This window comes from Podarcis raffonei, chromosome 9 (genome assembly GCF_027172205.1).
Source record: "Podarcis raffonei isolate rPodRaf1 chromosome 9, rPodRaf1.pri, whole genome shotgun sequence".
NCBI lineage: Eukaryota > Metazoa > Chordata > Lepidosauria > Squamata > Lacertidae > Podarcis > Podarcis raffonei.
Window position 1 is genome coordinate 63880768 of NC_070610.1, and position 18327 is coordinate 63899094.

At 41.6% G+C, this 18327-nt stretch overlaps 1 protein-coding gene across 4 annotated transcripts in view; it reads right to left on the reverse strand.

Moving 5' to 3' along the window:
* CCSER1 (coiled-coil serine rich protein 1) overlaps nt 1-18327 on the reverse strand; it is a 701519-nt gene that overhangs the window by 175852 nt on the left and 507340 nt on the right. The gene's annotated exons all lie outside the window — the stretch shown is intronic.

Genomic DNA, 18327 nt, shown 5'->3' on the forward strand with positions numbered 1-18327 from the left:
CAAATGCTATGCACATTCGATCCTGGAGTGTGAGTCATTTGAATTGTCCTGTTTTGCAGATGGGAAAATTAATTAGTTTTTTCCTAATTGGTGCTGGCTAAAAACTGAATAAAAAAAAAAGTCTCTCTCTCTCTCTCTCTGAGCAGAGGACTTCCTCCGCCAAAACTGTCAATAAGAGCCCATGCTGAGTGCTCAAAGGAGCAGAAACTTAAATGCTAGTGTACTGTAATCAATACAAAATCAAACCCCATAAAATGTGTTAGCTTTTGATCTTATGCTTTGTAAAACATTTGTATGAAGTGCACTGAAGCTCAGTGCTTGTGAGAGATGCAATGCAAGGCTCTGTGTGATAGGAAATAAATGTATTTAATACTGGGAATCCTAGTTTGGTTTACTTGCCAACTAACTGTACCTATAAAACCTGGTATGGCTTCTTTTGTGTCTGCTGCTGAATTAGTTTTATTGGTTTGGATGCAGCTTTTTGAATGTAAGCTTTTGGGATCCGTCAGGATGAAGGACAGTCTAAATGAATGAATGACTGAATCATGGGCAGATTAACTGCCTTTCTTACCCTGACCCAGGACTTCCTAGAATGTATAGGGGCTCCCTGACCCTCCAAAAGCACCACATAAAGAGGTGCATGCACAGAGATATCCCTTCAATTGAAATATGCTGTTTGGAATATGCAAGGTCCTTTGTGGACCAGGGAGCTTCATGGATGCAAAGAAGCATGTCCCAGGTTCTGAAGTGGAGTGATTTGTAAAGAAATCTACATGGGAATGAAAGCATGGAAGAATCTTGCTAAAGATGGAATCTGGGGACAGTACCCTAACCTCCAAAATGGAAGCTTTGTGTCTCCTAAGTAACAGCAACAATAATCTTTCATATTTCAAATAGTAAAAACCAGGACACCCCAAAGTTGGTGAGGTGTTTTTTTTACAAAAACACAAAAAACCTGCAAAAAACCCCAACAGCCGTGATTTTTTGATTGACTTCCTAAGATACAGTACAAAGCGCCGTCTTTCAGAAATTTCCCCAGGACTCCAATTCCGCCTTTGAAATCCGGAACGTATGGCAGCCCTAAATAATCATCGTCATAATAAATCCATAAACCCACTTGCTGCTTCAGTGATGTTTGGAAAGTACTCCCAGAACAGAGCTGTTTGGAATATGCTTTGAGCTGGATGGACCTACAGTTCACACAGTCTCCCAAGATCCTGCCAAAAACCCCAGAAGGCTCTGTGCAAATCAAAATCCTGCAATCAAAACATAATATGCAAATCAAGCTTACATGCAAAATAAATAAGTTTTCTTAATTTTGCCTAAATTATCCACCCTCACCCATACAGACATTTTTCTTTAACTTTTTAAGGAAAATGAAGACCTGGCAGGAACTGAAGCTAAGAACCATAATACAAATGCCACTGAGGTACCGGAAGAAAGAGGAAAATAACTAGAGTTCCAGTGATAAAAAGACAGATTTAAATAACAATGTTCTATTAAAATGCAATTTCTAGTTGCAATCCCATTCCTTCTCCTTTCATGAAAACTTTATGAGGCTTAGGTTGAAAATAATTAGATGTATCAGAAAGCTTAAAAAAATACGGAGTATCCAATACTCATCAAAATATCTCTTTTTAAGATTAGTGACTTTCTTCTTCTTCTATAGAACAGAAGAGGCTGTTTATTTGTAGGAAGGGGGCTTCATATAGAATTGGATCCTTCACTGGAAGGAATTTCCACCGTAGATGAGGGATCTCTATATCCCGGTGAGTTGTACTAGTACTATATTATTATTCGGCAGATGGGGAAATGGAGTTTAAAGACAGATACAAGACCAAGGCCACTCAAGGTAAGATTCAATGTGGTGTGTTGGGCTGGATATGGGCCAGGAAGTCCTTTTCAAATCCCTGCAATACTGTGATACTTATTCACTGCTAATGTAGAGAAATTTTCCCAAATGCTGGGGTTGGCGGTGGGAAGAGATGCTTACTGTGAAGTTAAATTTTGGGGGCCCTGGAGAGAATTCATTATAGCTCACCTAAACCTGCACAACAAGGTTGCTCTGAAAATAAAATAAAAAATAACTCAATGTAAACCATCCTTGTAGGGATAATCGCGGAGTGGGCAGTGGGGTCCGGAAGGAGCACACTCCCCACCAGCAGGCAGTCAAAATCTGCCTGCACGCATGACCCTGGGGTGCGTAGCACATCCCCCCCACAGACAAGCCACAGCTGTCTGAACATCGTTCCCTCTGTCTGACCTTTTGCAGTCTCAGCAGTCTGCGGTGTCCTGTCTGTAACCTTTTCCCCTGAGACCTTTTGTCTCCTTTGTCATACACTGTGCAAGGGGAAAATGACGCGGTGGAAACAGGTGCCAAAATAACTTTGTACCACCCCACGATCTCAGGACTGAAGGTGTGTAAAGGTCACAGCCCAAAATGTATCTGCCTGGTTTGCGTATTTGTCTCAATAAAAGGAGGCTCCACAGGGCTAGCCAGCAGCTTGCATGCAGCTCACCTGTGCACAGCTCACCTGATGATCAACCCCCATTCTTGTGCCTTCAATCCTGAACACTTTGGAGGGAGAGTAGTCTAAAAAAAAGTGGCTTAGGGCCACTCAGTCATGCAACCCATTCCACACACGTAAGGGACTCAACTAGACTGGTCAAGAAAAAGTGATTTACATGCGTTGTATATGCGATATAACATTGTGCCACCAGGTGGCGATGTGGCATCCCGTTTTTCTCTACCTGTTTTCACTGTTTAAATTTACAGTGTTTTAAACTGAAATGCTGCTTTCTAGAGATCCAGCCCTATTTCTGAAATAGCAGAGCTCTTCATCCTCAGCATACATGTGCAACAGAGGGGAGATTCACAAGCAGTTTGTGGTTTAGAGAGGGTAAGACTGCAATTCAATGGAGAAACGCAATACCATTTTACAGGTTTTTCTGCATCCCTAGAAAAGCTCTTTCCATCCCAACCCTTCTAAATAAATTACACACTAAAACAGAGGCAGCCAGCACCATGCCCTGCAGGTCTTATTGGACTATAACTCCTGCCTTCCACAGCCATCATGACCAATGGTCAGAGAAGGCACCAGGCACACACGTCTCTCCCACTAAAGTTTCAAAAACACATGCATAAAAGGAAATATAAAAAAATTGAGGAAAGCAAGTCTCAAACTTTAGAGGAAACTTAAGCAGGATGTTTCCCAAGAGGGAACTAAATATGAACATTAGCCTTGAGTTCAATGCATCCATTGTTGACCTACTAGTAAATAAATGGAGGTTCATGCAGGATCAGAACTGGGTGAATTGTTTGGTTTTAAAACCATCTAAAATATATTAGTTTCTTAACTTATTAAAAAATATTTTTAACTTGAAATACAATTGTCATTGCAAACAGTAATAAAAGACAGACAGTTCTTGACAAAGTTATTCAAGTTGTGTCTATTTTCCTCCTCTCATATATGAGTTGTATGCTTTATTAGTTTATCTGACAATAATCTAAATAGTGGGGCTTAAAATTTATCTGACAATCCTCCAACTAGTGAGGCTTAATACTTCAGCAATTTCCCCCCACTAATTAAAAAAAACAAAAGTAAAATAGGTTTTGTGTGGCACTCACTGGGCATTTCCTTGTTAATCTGCACTGACTACACATGAGAAGCTTTCTAAGATTCAGCCAACAGCTGGCTGCAGAGAGTGTCTGCAGAGCAATTATTTACACTACACAATTAGCACTGATTGTGTAAACAACATTTCACACTTCTAACTTCTTAAACAGAATGAGGCGGGGGGGGGGGGAGAGAAGACAATGCTCTAATTACCCATTGCCCAAAGTAATGTGGCAAATTAACTCAAATTCCTCCAAATCACCAACCTTGCACATAATTTTTATTTATTTATTAAATTTGTAGTGTCCCTCATCCAAACTTCATAAGGCAGCTCACAACATAAAAATACAAAATGAGAACACAAAATACATAATAGAACAAAAACAAAACAATAGCCCCTTTTCACAAACACATTTAAAAAGCCATAGAATGCTAATTGTCAGTCAAAGGCCTGGCTGAAAAGAAATGTTTTAACCTGGTGCCTAAAGATTTCTAATGAAGGCGCCTAGCGAGCCTTCATGTGGAGAGCATTCCACAAGAGGGGAACCACCACAGAAAAGACCCGTTCTCGTGTTGCCACTCTCAGACCCTCCAAGTGCCCCTGTTTTCCAGGGACAGTCCTGGATTTACAGATTCCGTTCCGGTTTCTGGTTTGATCTCAAAAAGCTCCCGCTTTTCCTTAGGACATCCTTATTTTCATCAAAGAAATGTTGGAAGGTATGGAGTTATGCAACCCCCAAGCAAAGAAGACGAGTAACTATACAACCTTTAGAAGACATCTGAAGGCAGCCCTGTAAAGGGAAGTTTGGATTGGCATCCACTGCGGTTGGGCCAGGATCTGTGCAATATGCACAAACCATCTTGTCCCGCTGAGCAACCTGACTGCCAAATTCTGCACCAGCTGAAATTTCTGAACCGTCTTCAGAGGCAGCTCTACATGTAATGTGTTGCCATAATCTAACCTAGATTAGATTAGAAGAAGACAGTGACGTTCACGGTGAAGGCGAGGGCCTGGAAGGCTTGTTAGAAAAGGATACAGCTGCCCATTTTGAGTTGGGGCAGAACTAAAGGTCAGAGGAAGGGAAGGACTGGGCTGCTTAATTAGAACCAGCAGCTCAGTACTTAACATGCATTTCATTTTCATGTTCAATGAACAATAGATACTGACAGAAATTATTATTTAGATCCATTCCTATCACATGAGCTGAGACTTGGCTGAAGGCAGTGTGCGAATGTTTCTTCCTCAGATCTGATGCAGCTGGGGTGGCAGATCTGCTGCCCCCTAGGAGTGCAAATGCTTCTTCCTTCCAGCTATACTACACGTGCGTATTTATAAGAAAATCAAACAATACAAAAATGCCTTAAGTCTCTAGGGCTTTCATTTCCCAGGAAGCCAAACCTGGGTAATTCTGACCCTGGCATTGCTCACCCTTTTAGGGAACATTGCAGTAGCATGATAATTAACACCTGAGGACCTGAGCTACCATGTGGTGACTTGTCATGGATCGCTACCATCTTATAGGCCTGGTCAGCCAAAATTGTTTTGGGGTCATACCTCTGCAGATATCAGACAGGAAGATGGCATGGCTAAATGACCCACCATATAAAAAAACTGATTAACATAAAAATGAATAGTGGAGGGGGGGAACCAGAAGGAGGGGCAGCAAGGGGAACAATATGAGCAACTGCTGCTACACATACTTAATGAACTAGAACTTCACAGTTTATAGCTCATGTTTTTAATTGCTACGTGACACCCAGCGCCACTTAATATTAAACAAGTGACAGCGTGATCCAGTGAGGTGTACACAAAGCAACTGGACTGCACAAACAAAACCCTTGGAAAAGAAAGCTAATATTTGGGCTCCATCTGCACTGCACACTTAAAGCAGTATCGCCCCTCTTAAAACAACCATGGCTTACCCCAAAGAATTCTGGGAAATGTTATTTGTTAAGGCTGCGTAGAGTTGTTAGGAGACCCCTATTGCCCCTCACAGAAGTACAATTCCCAGTGTTCCCCAGGGCTGGGGGAGGGCAGAGAGTGATTGTTAAACCACTCTGGGGATTCTGTGCTGAGGTCCTCCAACCAGAAATGTGTACAGAAATGAGCATATCAGAGAAAGGTGCGCATAAAAATGCATGTATCTGTGATATATTGATGCAGAAATGTCACAGGCTGTAGGGAAAATGAGAAACGGACTCCCTAGTTTTAAGAGCATATTTACCCTTTGCTATCACCTACATTTTGATCACAATGACACTTTTAGGACATAAGTACCTGTGTGCATTATGGCAAGTGGGGGCAGGAGTACAGCTCCTTTAACAAATGCTGGAAATAGTACCATTGCACATTCTAATTGCCTGGGACAGCTGAAACAGTGAGACATCTGGCATGCTTCTCCACAGAGACTAAACAAATCATTTCCTATCACTCTCCACTGAATCAGACTCTGGGAAAGATCCAATGCTAATTTGTAATTTTGCCGCACTCTTTATCATTGCGCAACGATACTTTGCAAGTAAAATATTTCCGTTTAATAAGGCATGGAAACGATGACTTAAGGCTGATTCGCACACGTGTGAACATCAACTCATGCCTTACCTCTTGACCATTCCACCTGTGATGTGTGAAATGTACTGTACAGGCGGGCTGACCCGAGAGTTGGTGATATGAAAGCTCTGCCATATGATGCAGGAAACAGCCTTACACCCAGCGAGGCCATCTTGCTCAACCCTGTCGATCTGGAACTGCTGAATATTGAACTTGGGATCTTCTGCATGCAGATCATACTCTCTACCACTGAGCCATCTGTGGTGTTTGATATATGCACACTAAACTTGGCATCACTGGCAAATTGCAATCCTGTCATGCAGGTCTTTAGAGGAGGTCTGTCCTTCTGTGCCCAAGACAGAGAGCCCCATAGGTTGTTGGAAGTCCAAATGCGATCAGTCCCAACCAGTAGGGCAAAGGGTCAGGGATGATGGGAGTTGTCGTTTTCCTTTGTCCACAACCTGAAAGTTATTCAGCAGCAGCTGTGTGCTGCTCAGTGTCTCTATGCAACTAGTGACCTAGGGGTCAAGCCCTATAATAGACTTAAGTGTCAACCATACTTCAAATCTACTCTAGCAACACTATTACTGGAGTCCATGGCATCAGCCAGCCATCAAGAGCTTTTTCACCTGAGCATCCTCCAATATCATCCTTCAATGTCAACTGTCAACAATATCCCTTTTTGCTTATACTGGACAAACAGGACGGTTTCCACAGAAGAGGATTAGAGGGCACTGAAAACGGCTGCATGTAGCAAAGGCATATAAATGTTTTAGCATTCCTCCTGTGAAGTCTGTGCATTTTCCAGATTCTCTGAATCAAGAATAAACAGACCTTCAGCTACACAGTTTTGAGTGTCTGGAGGAAGAAATGGATGGTTTCCATTCCACTGTGTTCCCCATGCAGTGTTACAGAATATTGAACTAGAGAGAGCCAAATTCATTCTTTATGGAACTCCAATTCCTTATCTAAGTCATGCTGAAGATTATTCTGCTCTATCCAGCAAGCTTACTTTATAATCTTCCTGAAATAAGGTACAGGAATAATGGAAAAGTTAGGCTTCCCTTTTAAGAAAATTACAAGCAGGTTTTAATCTTAGAGTGATAGGGATACTCATCTCAAAGAGCAAAAAATTACCTGAGTGGGACAATGACCCAAGGCTAGGATCCGTACCATGCCCCATCTGACTTGACATTTCATTTGCACTAAATGTTACATATGCTGAAAAAGACCAGCCTAATTCAAAGGGGACTTGGCTCTCATGAGGTGCTAAGTATGGCTTGTGACATTACCATATAAATTGAGATATAAATATAAATGAACCACCACACACCTGTTGAATGAAATCCTATTTGATGTTTAGACAATTTGGGAGCTTAAGTAGATTGCATTTCAAAGTACAGCAAGTCTATTTGGAAATCCGTGCTTGCTAGATGACCTTTTGGATATTAAAGTATTGGCTGAAATATGACATGATGGAGGTAATCATCACAACAAATAGACGTTTGGCTCTGAAAATGTGTCTCTCTTTTACATGTGCAAAAGTGAGAGATAATTAAATCAAAATACTTCAGGTTTCTTCAAAGAGCAGAGGTATCGACCAAAGCAGTTAAATATCTTTTTACCCAATATTTAATTTAAGAGCAAATGCTATAATCATTTTGATTTTTCTGTTTCCTGTGCTACATGGTGAATATGACAAGTAAAGCTTCTACATAGGCACAAAGGCACGCTGGAGCAACATTAAAATGTATTTAGAAAGAGCTTTGCATCAAAATTTAAGTGAACTGTGTTCAGGATCTAAGTGTCTGAAATTTAAGCAGTTAAGGATTTAAGGAAGTTAAACCTGTTAAATTTGGATTAAGTTCCAAGAAAATACACTTAATATTATGCTGCAAAATTCTCCTTTCATTTCCAACAGGGAAGGCTGCCTTTTATCTTATAATGCCTATTCCTACAAGGAAGTGAAAATGCATTTTTTTGTTGTTGTTATATCTGTATGCCACTGTTCCACTAATTGGGGTTCAAGGCACCTAGAAATAGAAATATGATAAAATGTAACAAAATATGATTCATCTTAGGAGACTTTCCTTTTGAATATCTCAAGAACACCTGAACCATCAAAATCAGTGGTATCAGGATGTCCAGGCGGGTGGATATATCTCTCCTTTATACATTTCATATCATTGAATAAAATGTTGAACCATGGTCATACTTAGGCAAAAAGATGGCCAAACATTATTTTAAGCTAGAAAACGTTCTAGTCCTGGTGTTAGGTGTTAAGTATAATTGGTTTAATTGACACTGAAATGGAAATGGCGATATATATTGGTGAAAGAGTTTAACTGGAAAATTCCACTGTAACTAAAAAAATAGCAAGAAGAGCTCTCTCTGAGCTTTAACCGGTTGATAATTAACTGATTATTGTTCTCTAGCAGCTAACATGTGAGTGTTTAACCTTAGACCATGTGAGAAGCATTGAACTGCATATTTGCCATCTTGGAAGGGTGGTGGCTAGTTTATTTGTTCTAAAACTCTGTGAAAGTGAGGGTGTAAACGAAGAGGGCTGCTGTAAGAGGGAAAAGGCTGCTGCTTCCACAACTTCCAGGCATCTATAGTTCAACTGATTAGAGGGGTGCTGATAACACCAAAGTTGTAGGTTCGATCCCTGTTTGGGCCAACTGCATATTCCTGCATTGCAGGGGGTTGGACTAGATGGTTCTCAGGGTTCCTTCCAATTTTATAGTTCTATGATTCTATAAATTCTAGTTCTGTCTACTCATTTACAGCTGGTTGTTTAAGAGCAAGGCACCTACTTCAAGGGCTAGGACTCTTTATTCCAACAACCTCCTTCAGTGATAAGGATGCTATTATCACTCCCCTTCCATAAAGGTTCAGGAGCCTGAAAGTAATCAACATGGGTTTGGTCTTGTGTCCTGAGTCATGAAGCAGGATGTAGAAATTCATCATTGATGTCATATACTGGGGTCAACCAACTACCATCACAACATAAGGTACACCTAGAAATTGTATCTAGAGGAGACATCTTCTGGATTTCTATATAATGCCCTTCTTCCATCACAGAATCAAAGGCAGTGTACATGTTATCCTCAGGTAGTGACCAATCCAGACTTGACCACCCCCAGATGTGCTTAGCTTCAGTAAGGTGGTGTCCTCATGTGCCTCATCAGGCCACAGCAGAAGAAATACAAACATGACAGCAACAGGTTACAGACAAGGGATTATCCAGAGCACAGAAGAAAAATCTCTAATAGATAATGTTAACGTGTTCCTAATGTTGACATTCGGAGGAACTTTCTGATGGTATGAGCTGTTGGACAGTGGAACAGACTATCTTGAAAGTTTTTTAACTGGAGGTTTTTAAACTGAGGTGGGATGGCCATCTGTCAGAGATTCATTAGCTGTGATTCCTGAACTGGACTAGTTTGGACTAGATGATCCAACTCTACAATTCTATGATTTTATGATTCTGTCAATACCATGAAGGAATGGAAAATGTGAATGAAAGATATCTTCCAAAGACTCTTCCAACATTATTTATTTATATATCTTTATCTAGCCTATTTGTAGATCAAGGAACTTCCTCCAAGGAACTCAGGATGGCAAAATAAGAACCCTAAGAGGTAGGTTATGCAGGGAGAGAACGACTGGCCCAAGTTCGCTTAAGTGATATTCGTGGCAGAACTGAAGTTTGAACCCAGGTCATCCTGGCCTTCATCCAACGTTTTAAATAATATGCTGCACTGACGCTCTGTTCTGCCACCATTGTAACTACTAATACTGTTTTCTCTCTGTGTGTCATCTTCTACCTTCTGGGAAAATATTTAATATTTCTTTGGCAACACCAAGTATCCCTAAGGACAAAGCATGTCAAAACAGCAATGCAATGCCAACACAGCCAAATGCAGCGGATGACTCACCAACACACATGGTTTCAAAAGAACTCATCAAAAAGCATTCCTTTATGAAGTATAACAACAAATTTCACTCTGCTTGAAGGAACCCACCCTTACTGCCAAGTTCAAGACTACAACACGAAGCCTTTTTGGGGAAGGGGGTATTGCTGCTTGTTAACTTTTTCCTGTGATGTGGTGCAGCTAGGAAACATTGAAATGCCTCTTCACTTAAAAGCCTAGTTCTGTGAAGAACAGCATTAAACCTCTTGACAAAAGAGACATTTTACACAATGAATGCGTTAAAGCTCTCAAACCGCACACCTCTACTATTTTTTCTTCAGCCTGTTTTGTGAAGGATTGAAACAGGCTGCAGGTATTAATCAGTTTACACAGAAAATCTGTGACTGCCTTGCTCAGTAGTAGGGTTGAACTAATTATTTCTCATTCTTTTCCATCTTAAATTCATTTCTCCACATTTCCACAGCAGTGTGTGTGTGTGTGTGTGTGTGTTGTATATAATATCCCCATGAAAATTTGTCAGCATTTCTGCACAAATTTCCCTTAATAAAATGCATTTTTGGCACATCAGTTTCACTAAAATGTGCAAACGCGTGGGAATGTTTAGGAAGTGTGAGAGTTGCTGGATAACCATGTTCTGACCCACACATTGGTCAAGCAAGATTTGGTCACTTTGGACAAGATTATGGAAATATCCAATTCTTCCAACATCCCTAGTGGGGGGAAATAGCCAGAAAACAGCGTTTATTGGTATCTGCGGCATCACATACTGGTACATAGTGTTTGTGGACTTCATGAAAACGTAAAAATGTATTTTTAAAAACTTGGTTTCCTTTTTGTGTGGCTTCCTAGACTTTCATATAGTGGGGAGGGTCTCTGAAGATAGTATGCAGGCCCTCCTCCAAATTTTCACCAGTCTGGCAGTTAAATGTTACTATTTCTCTATGTATAGGCTCCACTTTCATAAAAATATAGCAAGGTGGTATACAAAATTCAAAATTACAATGAGATCAATCCTGCCAATGGGACAATGTCCTCTCATCACCACCAGCAGCAGGTTAGCTTAGGGGACTCAGGGCAGGTAATGTGAAACCCACAGTTCTGCCCTTCTGTCTCTGCCACTGCCTGCTCCCCAACATCAGCTGCCTGAGGCAGATGCCTCACTCCACCTAATAGTAGGGTCATCCCTGAATCTGAAGAATGCTCTATAGCTGAGGACCATATTTTATTATTCTCTGCACTATAATTATTCTCCTCTCTGCTACCATAGTCACTCTCCTTGCTACATGCCACATTTTAAAAATAAAATTACAAACATTAAAAATCATGAATAGCAAACTGGAGATGTTCAGATACATGTGGAATTTCCAAGGGAAGGAGGGAGGGAGGGATCCTGACTAGCTGCTTTGAAACCTTACCATCTGCTGGCAGCGTGATAACATTAATAGAATGTGAGCTTTCACTCCAGCAACAATTTGAAGCAGCTGCAAAAATAAACGCTTCGGCCTCACCTCAGCCTTTGGCTGACAGTACTGGAAAGCAAAACCAGCACCAGGATTTGCCTTTCATTAGCACCGCTCCTTAATGACTTGCACAAATTTACCAATGTCAATGCCTATCGTGCTCTGAGAGGGAACTTACAAATATGATAATCTGGAATGCACACATACAACCATTCATGCCTTCTGTCACACACGGAAGTTTTAACTGGGGACATAAATATATGCACTGCACTTAAAGGACTTCTTGGAGAACTGCAATTTGAAAATGTCACACCCAGAAAACGCTGGATGCCTTGGATCGCTTGCAAGTCTTGTGACATTATAGTCACATCTGCCTCCTGCTTCTATTCCCTCATCCATGCCAGACTAAATTTCCAAGTACAGAGATTTGTTTTTACAGCAGAATCCCAGCATACGTTTTCCTAGAAGACGCTCCCTGAACTTTTCACTTGTAACTACCGTTGTGGTTTATTTACGAGGCCATCCTTGCAAGCATTTTACTAATGCACAGCAATATGGAGGTGTAATGGGGCTGTCTGAGCCCATTTCATCACAATAAGCTGGATCAGCTCAAGACAGTTATTACAGGTTAAAGAAAATATTATGGCATGTTGTACCAGAGTGCAATGCTCGGCTTTGACCTCCCTGAAAGACATTTCAGTCTAGTGGTTTATGTAATGTTAAGAGTGGGAAGATAAAGATGTTTTGATTCAAATGTTTGCTAAAAGAAGAACAGGGGCACTTGAACAATCAGATGCCAAGTGTTCATCCTGTATTATTTAGTACGAGAGTATTACAGGCTAGAAATAGAGGCATGCAAAGAGAACTGCAAGTACATTTTTGTTTATTCTGCTGAGTTACTTCCGACTGTTAGTGCTGATGTCGTAAACCCAGGGGAAGGCAAACATCTGAATTTTGTGCTTCATCATGTCAGCTCTTAAAAGTGACATTCCCCAGTGCAAACACCAGTTCAGCTAACTATAGGTTAGTTTTGGAGACAATGTTTCTTCAGAACTATATCATGATTTATTCCTGTTACCAGCTTTGTGGTATGGGGTTAACCATACCTGCCCACCAATGCACTCATCACAGGAGGACACAGTTTCTTCTCAGGTCATCTTGTCCTCCCCTCTAGTTGCTTCCCTTACTGTCAACTTTTGTAAGCTCCTGGAGACAAGCCCCTTTGTCGCCTTCTTTTTCTTCTCTTACATTAGGCAGCAAAATGCCATAGGTTATTAATGGCACAATATAAATAATGGTAGTCACTGTTAGTTATGTAGCACAATCTTAACAATGCATATTAAATTATTTCAGGTGCAATCTTCTTTTGGGCAGTTGACAGTGATATCAGCACTAACCCACAGTATGCAAGCTTGAACAACAATATTTTTTTTCCAGTTGAATCATCACAGCTAGATCTACACACATACACAAGTGGGACCTACAACAAAATGTTACAGGGTGCTTTCATTCCTAACAAGAAAGGATTGCACCTATTCAGAATTCCAGCCGTTCTCTTCAAGCAAGGATCTCCATTATTTCCCCCCATCCCCGTTTCCTTTTCCCTTTCCACCTGAGGCTAGACATTCTGAGGCTACAGCACATGCTCATCCCTCACTAGGTTGAGGCCTGAGGTGTATTTAGGTTCCCTTGTGCCCTTGGCAAGGAACTGTGGGCACGCCTTGTCATTGCCTTCCGTGCTTCATCACATTCCTCCGCTGAGGCACCCAGAGGAGCCTGCTCACCTCGCCTGGCTGCCCAGAGCAGAAGAGGAGACACCTGGAGGACCTCCCGGGCCTACACCCTTTGTGGTGGACAACCTGACCAACCCATGGTTGAGGGGATTGCCCCTTTCTTGTTTCTAAACTTTTGTGTATAACTTCAAATCTTGGGGTCCTTCTCAGCATGCTTCACACTCTCCTGTGTATAAGTTGCTTCCCTGAGTTCACTGTTAAAGATATTATACCCTCTATCTCAGAGGTAATAGTGGTAATAGTAGTTATAGGGTAGCGGTAGTAGTAATTTTATTATTTATACCCTGCCATCAGGCTGGGCTGCCCCAGCCATGCTAGGCAGCTTCCAAAACATATAAAAACATAACAAAACATCAAACATTAAAAATTTCACATTACAGGGCCTTCATATGTCTTCTAAAAGTTTATAGTTATTATCTCTTTGACATCTCATTGATGGGAGGGCGTTCCAGATATTGTGGACCACTATTCCCCTCATCCCTTGCTACTGGCCATGCTGGCTGAGGCTGATGGGAGCAGCAGCCCACAATATCTGGAGAGCATGACATTGGCTACTTTTGATCTATAGACACACATGCATAAGTTGTGAGCAATAATGAGGACAGAAGGACACGTGATGCTTGTGAGCTAGGTTGCATGTGTGTACATGAACACAGGTGAGCTAATGAAAAGGCACGTCCAAGCCAACTGTTCTCCTCTTCAACTTATAACTTCCAGATATGTTTGTTTAGGGATACCAGATTTCTAGGCCGGATCTTCCTTGAGAGGAGAAATATGGCCTATAGTTTTTCTAATGCCTTTTTCTTCACCCCTGTGAGCAAAGCGATAACTTCTTTCCACTCACCCTGTCCACGATAGGTGACCCAACACCTCACTGCTTTCTTTCTGCTCCTTTCCTCCTTTCTTAATTTCTTACTTCTCCTATTACTTGACCCATGAAGTGCCTTAGCACAATTGCCTGAAATTCTCACCAGATAATTGATGAAAAGCTGTCTCAAGTAATTTTCAGTAGCATAACCTTCCCTCTACCTTGGTATTCCCGCCACCCAAGCAGTTATCATCAAGCTTTCAAGGGGAATGTATGTTAATATTCACCACTGACCTGCTAGGCATAAATGGTGTGCCCCCGCCCTTTTTGTCATAGCTATTATCTTGCCCTTGTGTTTTAACAGTTTTACTTTTCAAAAGAAAAGTGAACTATACCAAAGACTCATGCATGAGCGCAATGCAAGTGAAACTCTGTTCACCCCCACCCCACTATTTTACCCAAACTATTATTTCATTTTAAATACACTTCTATTTCATAGGAACTCATTTCAAAGTTAACTTGTATATCAGTTTCTAATCACAGACTGAAGTGAGCTATTAAATACAAGCCATCTTTGGGGGTGGGGGAATCAAACTCAAATACCTTTAGTTGTAGAGGGTATATAACAATACGGCTCTGTAAAATTATTAATGTAGAACTTCTATACTTTCTCAGTGGGTTTTGAGGATAAATCAAATGGAGAGGCACACGCAACCAAGAAGAGAGTGAAGATCCTTGTTGAAGATTAGCATAGGTAAAGGTAAAAGGGACCCCTGCCCATTAGGTCCAGTCGTGACCGAGTCTGGGGTTGCGGCGCTCATCTTGCTTTATTGGCCGAGGGAGCCGGCGTACAGCTTCTGGGTCATGTGGCCAGCATGACTAAGCCGCTTCTGGCGAACCAGAGCAGCGCACAGAAATGCCGTTTACCTTCCCGCTGGAGCGGTACCTATTTATCTACTTGCACTTTGATGTGCTTTTGAACTGCTAGGTTGGCAGGAGCAGGGACCGAGCAACGGGAGCTCACTGATTGGCAAGTCCTAGGCTCTGTGGTTTAACCCACAGCGCCACCCGCGTCCCGAAGATTAGCATAGCTTGATACAAAAGAGATCAGAGCTCCTGGAACATTTAACAGTTGCGCAGATGGACAAATTTCAGCAAGTAAAACTCTCTTCCTTCTTACTCCTACCAAAATTATGTCTTCTACTCAGCAATTGAGAACATCATAAGAGTTTGCTAGATCAGGACAATGGTCCATCTAGTCCAGCATCCTCTTCTCACAGCGCCTTTGGGAGACCTGCAAGCAGGAATTGAACACAAGAGCTCTCTCCCATCCTCTGATCTGCAGCAAGTGGTATTCAGAAGCATTACTTCCTCCATCTGTGGAGGCAGACCACATCCATCATGGCTAGTAGTCACTCTAGCACCTTGATCATTGGCATTTGGGCACCTGATATGAGACAGCTTCCTTGCTAGGTGGGCCCATTTGGTGAGCTTCCACAGCATGGTGCTGTGAACTTTGGCACCAAAATTGTGGAAGTTTGGTAAACTGCCTCTTTGTGCACCCTTAGGGGATTTGCCAATGTATTTCAATTCCATCTTGTTCAGTTACCCTGCTGGACAATGTTTTCTTCCTATTCCCTTTGACAGTGAGCTCGCTATGCAATGTGGTTTCCGCCGACTGGTTTGTGTTATTGTTTGTGTTGGTTTTCCTTTGTTCATCTTTAATAATTTGAACCACTTTATTGGGCGATGCTTCAGGGGACACTCAAACAAGAGGAAAGTGAGACGAATACAGATTTTCTGATAAATAAGTAAATAAATGCTTGCAGACAATGTGAAATATCTTTTAGTCTGCTAGATGGCTTTGGACCTGAACATGGAAGTGCTAAATGCCAAGGCGATGTTGGTGGGAACGGGAGAGGAAAACTGTCAGAATCAGAACGGCTTTCCTTTTACAAAGTAAACTCTGGGTGAACTTTGAAAGGACAGCATTTGCTTTCTTTGAAACATGGGGCACTCTCCTACTTGGCTCATGTTTATCGAGCAGAGGCTGCAAATGCCCCACAGAGTATAGCTCTTGCCCACTGGGTTGCTGCCATGCAAAGAGAATTTGCCATGCAAGAGAATTTCATTTATTTTGCAATCTGGCAGTCAGCAAACCAACCTAATTTTCTGGTCTCATATTTATATGCACCTGATTTGCACTTTTTTGAAGTTTACTAGGCAGCTTCAGGGGTTTTTTTTAAAAAAGAAAAATGTACACAGAAATGTGTACAGTGGTGCTTCAGGTTACATATGCTTCAGGTTACAGACTCCGCTAACCCAGAAATAGTGCTTCAGGTTAAGAACTTTGCTTCAGGATGAGAACAGAAATCGGGCTCCGGCGGCGCAGCAGCAGGCCCCATTAGCTAAAGTTATGCTTCAGGTTAAGAACAGTTTCAGGTTAAGTACGGACCTCCGGAACGAATTAAGTACTTAACCCGAGGTACCACTATATTTCAAAGGGGGAAAGATCTGAATGCCAGCCTTCCCCAATCTGATGTCCTTGATATGTTTAGACTACAATACCCATTAGCTGAACATGGCCAATGGTGGATAGGATTATAGGAAGTTGCCATATACTGATTCAGACAACTGGTCCATCTAGCTCAGTGCTGCCCACAATGACTGGTAGTAGCTTTCCAGGGTTTTAGGTAGGGAATCTTTCCCAGTCCTACCTGGAGATGCTATTGATTGAACCTGGGACCTTCTGCATGCCAAGCAGAGGCTCAGCCACTGGACTACAGCCTTTCCCCATTGTGGTACAAAACATCTGGAGGGCACCAAGTTGGGGAAGGTTGGTTTTAAAACCAGCATTGTTATTGTAGTCAGATTTATAATGAAGGAGAACTCTCAAGCCCCAAAGTCCACATTTTCTTCCTTTATGATTTACTTTTCGTCTAATAACCCGACTTTCACAGTGAAGCTGAGTCGGCAAGAAAACAACCAAGAGAATTCAGATGGCAGGAACTTAATTTGTGAAAAGATTTAAGTCTGCATTTGTCAGTTTATACATTGTCAAGTTCATTATGAGACAGGCAGTTCTGAGTCAGGGAAATCTACTGGCAGAGAGAAAAGAAGCCACACAGTTTGAAATATTACAACAATGAAATACTGTATGATTTTTTCTAATGGCGGATCAGACTTAATATATGGACATTCCAAACTTTTTTTTTTTTAAGGATTTGCATTAGCAGGATCTGTGCTTCACTTCTGAAATGCATGCACTGGAAATTAGAATAGAAATGTCATTCAAAACTTCTTCAGTGCAGAATTTGCACCCTGTAGTGACAAGTTCTGTCACTTTCTCTAAGCTTTGTGTTAGTCTTATTTACCCAAAGTAAGCAGACAAGATGTGATTCAGAAGTCAATGTATTTTCTGGACTGCTAAATCATTTAGAGACACGCTTCCTCAAACACTTTCTTTATGACTAGGAAGTGTTCAAAGATCTGCTTAAGGCCTGAATCATGCATATAGGTACATCAATTAGTGTCTTATCACTCAGTGACTTGCAGCTGAATGTATGAACTTCTTCCACTGAAAAACTACTATATCTGAGGTGATATGGAGACACAGTCTAAGGTGGTTGATGTGAGACGGCTGTGTTCACACAGAAAAATCATCACTTGTTGCTGCAATCACGGAGTGGCGAGCTCATCATTTTCAGCATGAATTTGTCCTTTAAGGATGAATCAATCTATTTCTGGTCCAGGACTCTTTTGCATGCATCTGTTCATTAGTGCAGTCCCCCCTGCTTCTGTATTAATTTGAACATTTTTTACTTAATATACATTTCTAACAGGGAAAAATCAAGGTGGAGGGGAAAGGACTGAAAGCAGCTGAACCACCATGCCAGGTTCTTGCTGGCAGGGCAGAAATGAAGGCAAAGGAGGCACAGTTGTATTTCCCCATCTTTTCCCTTTATTTTGTTTTACAATTTCACTCCCCTGAGAACAATGGTAGGGGAGGAAACTAGGCCACCTCATGATTTGTTGTAGTTTCCCCATTTGTTTGGGAGCACATCAGAGGGCTGGGAAGGATCCTTAGACCCAAGCCATCCCATACCCCCAGTCCAGCCCAGCATGACCCCTTCTCAACCACAGCAATGCTGAAGCTCTGA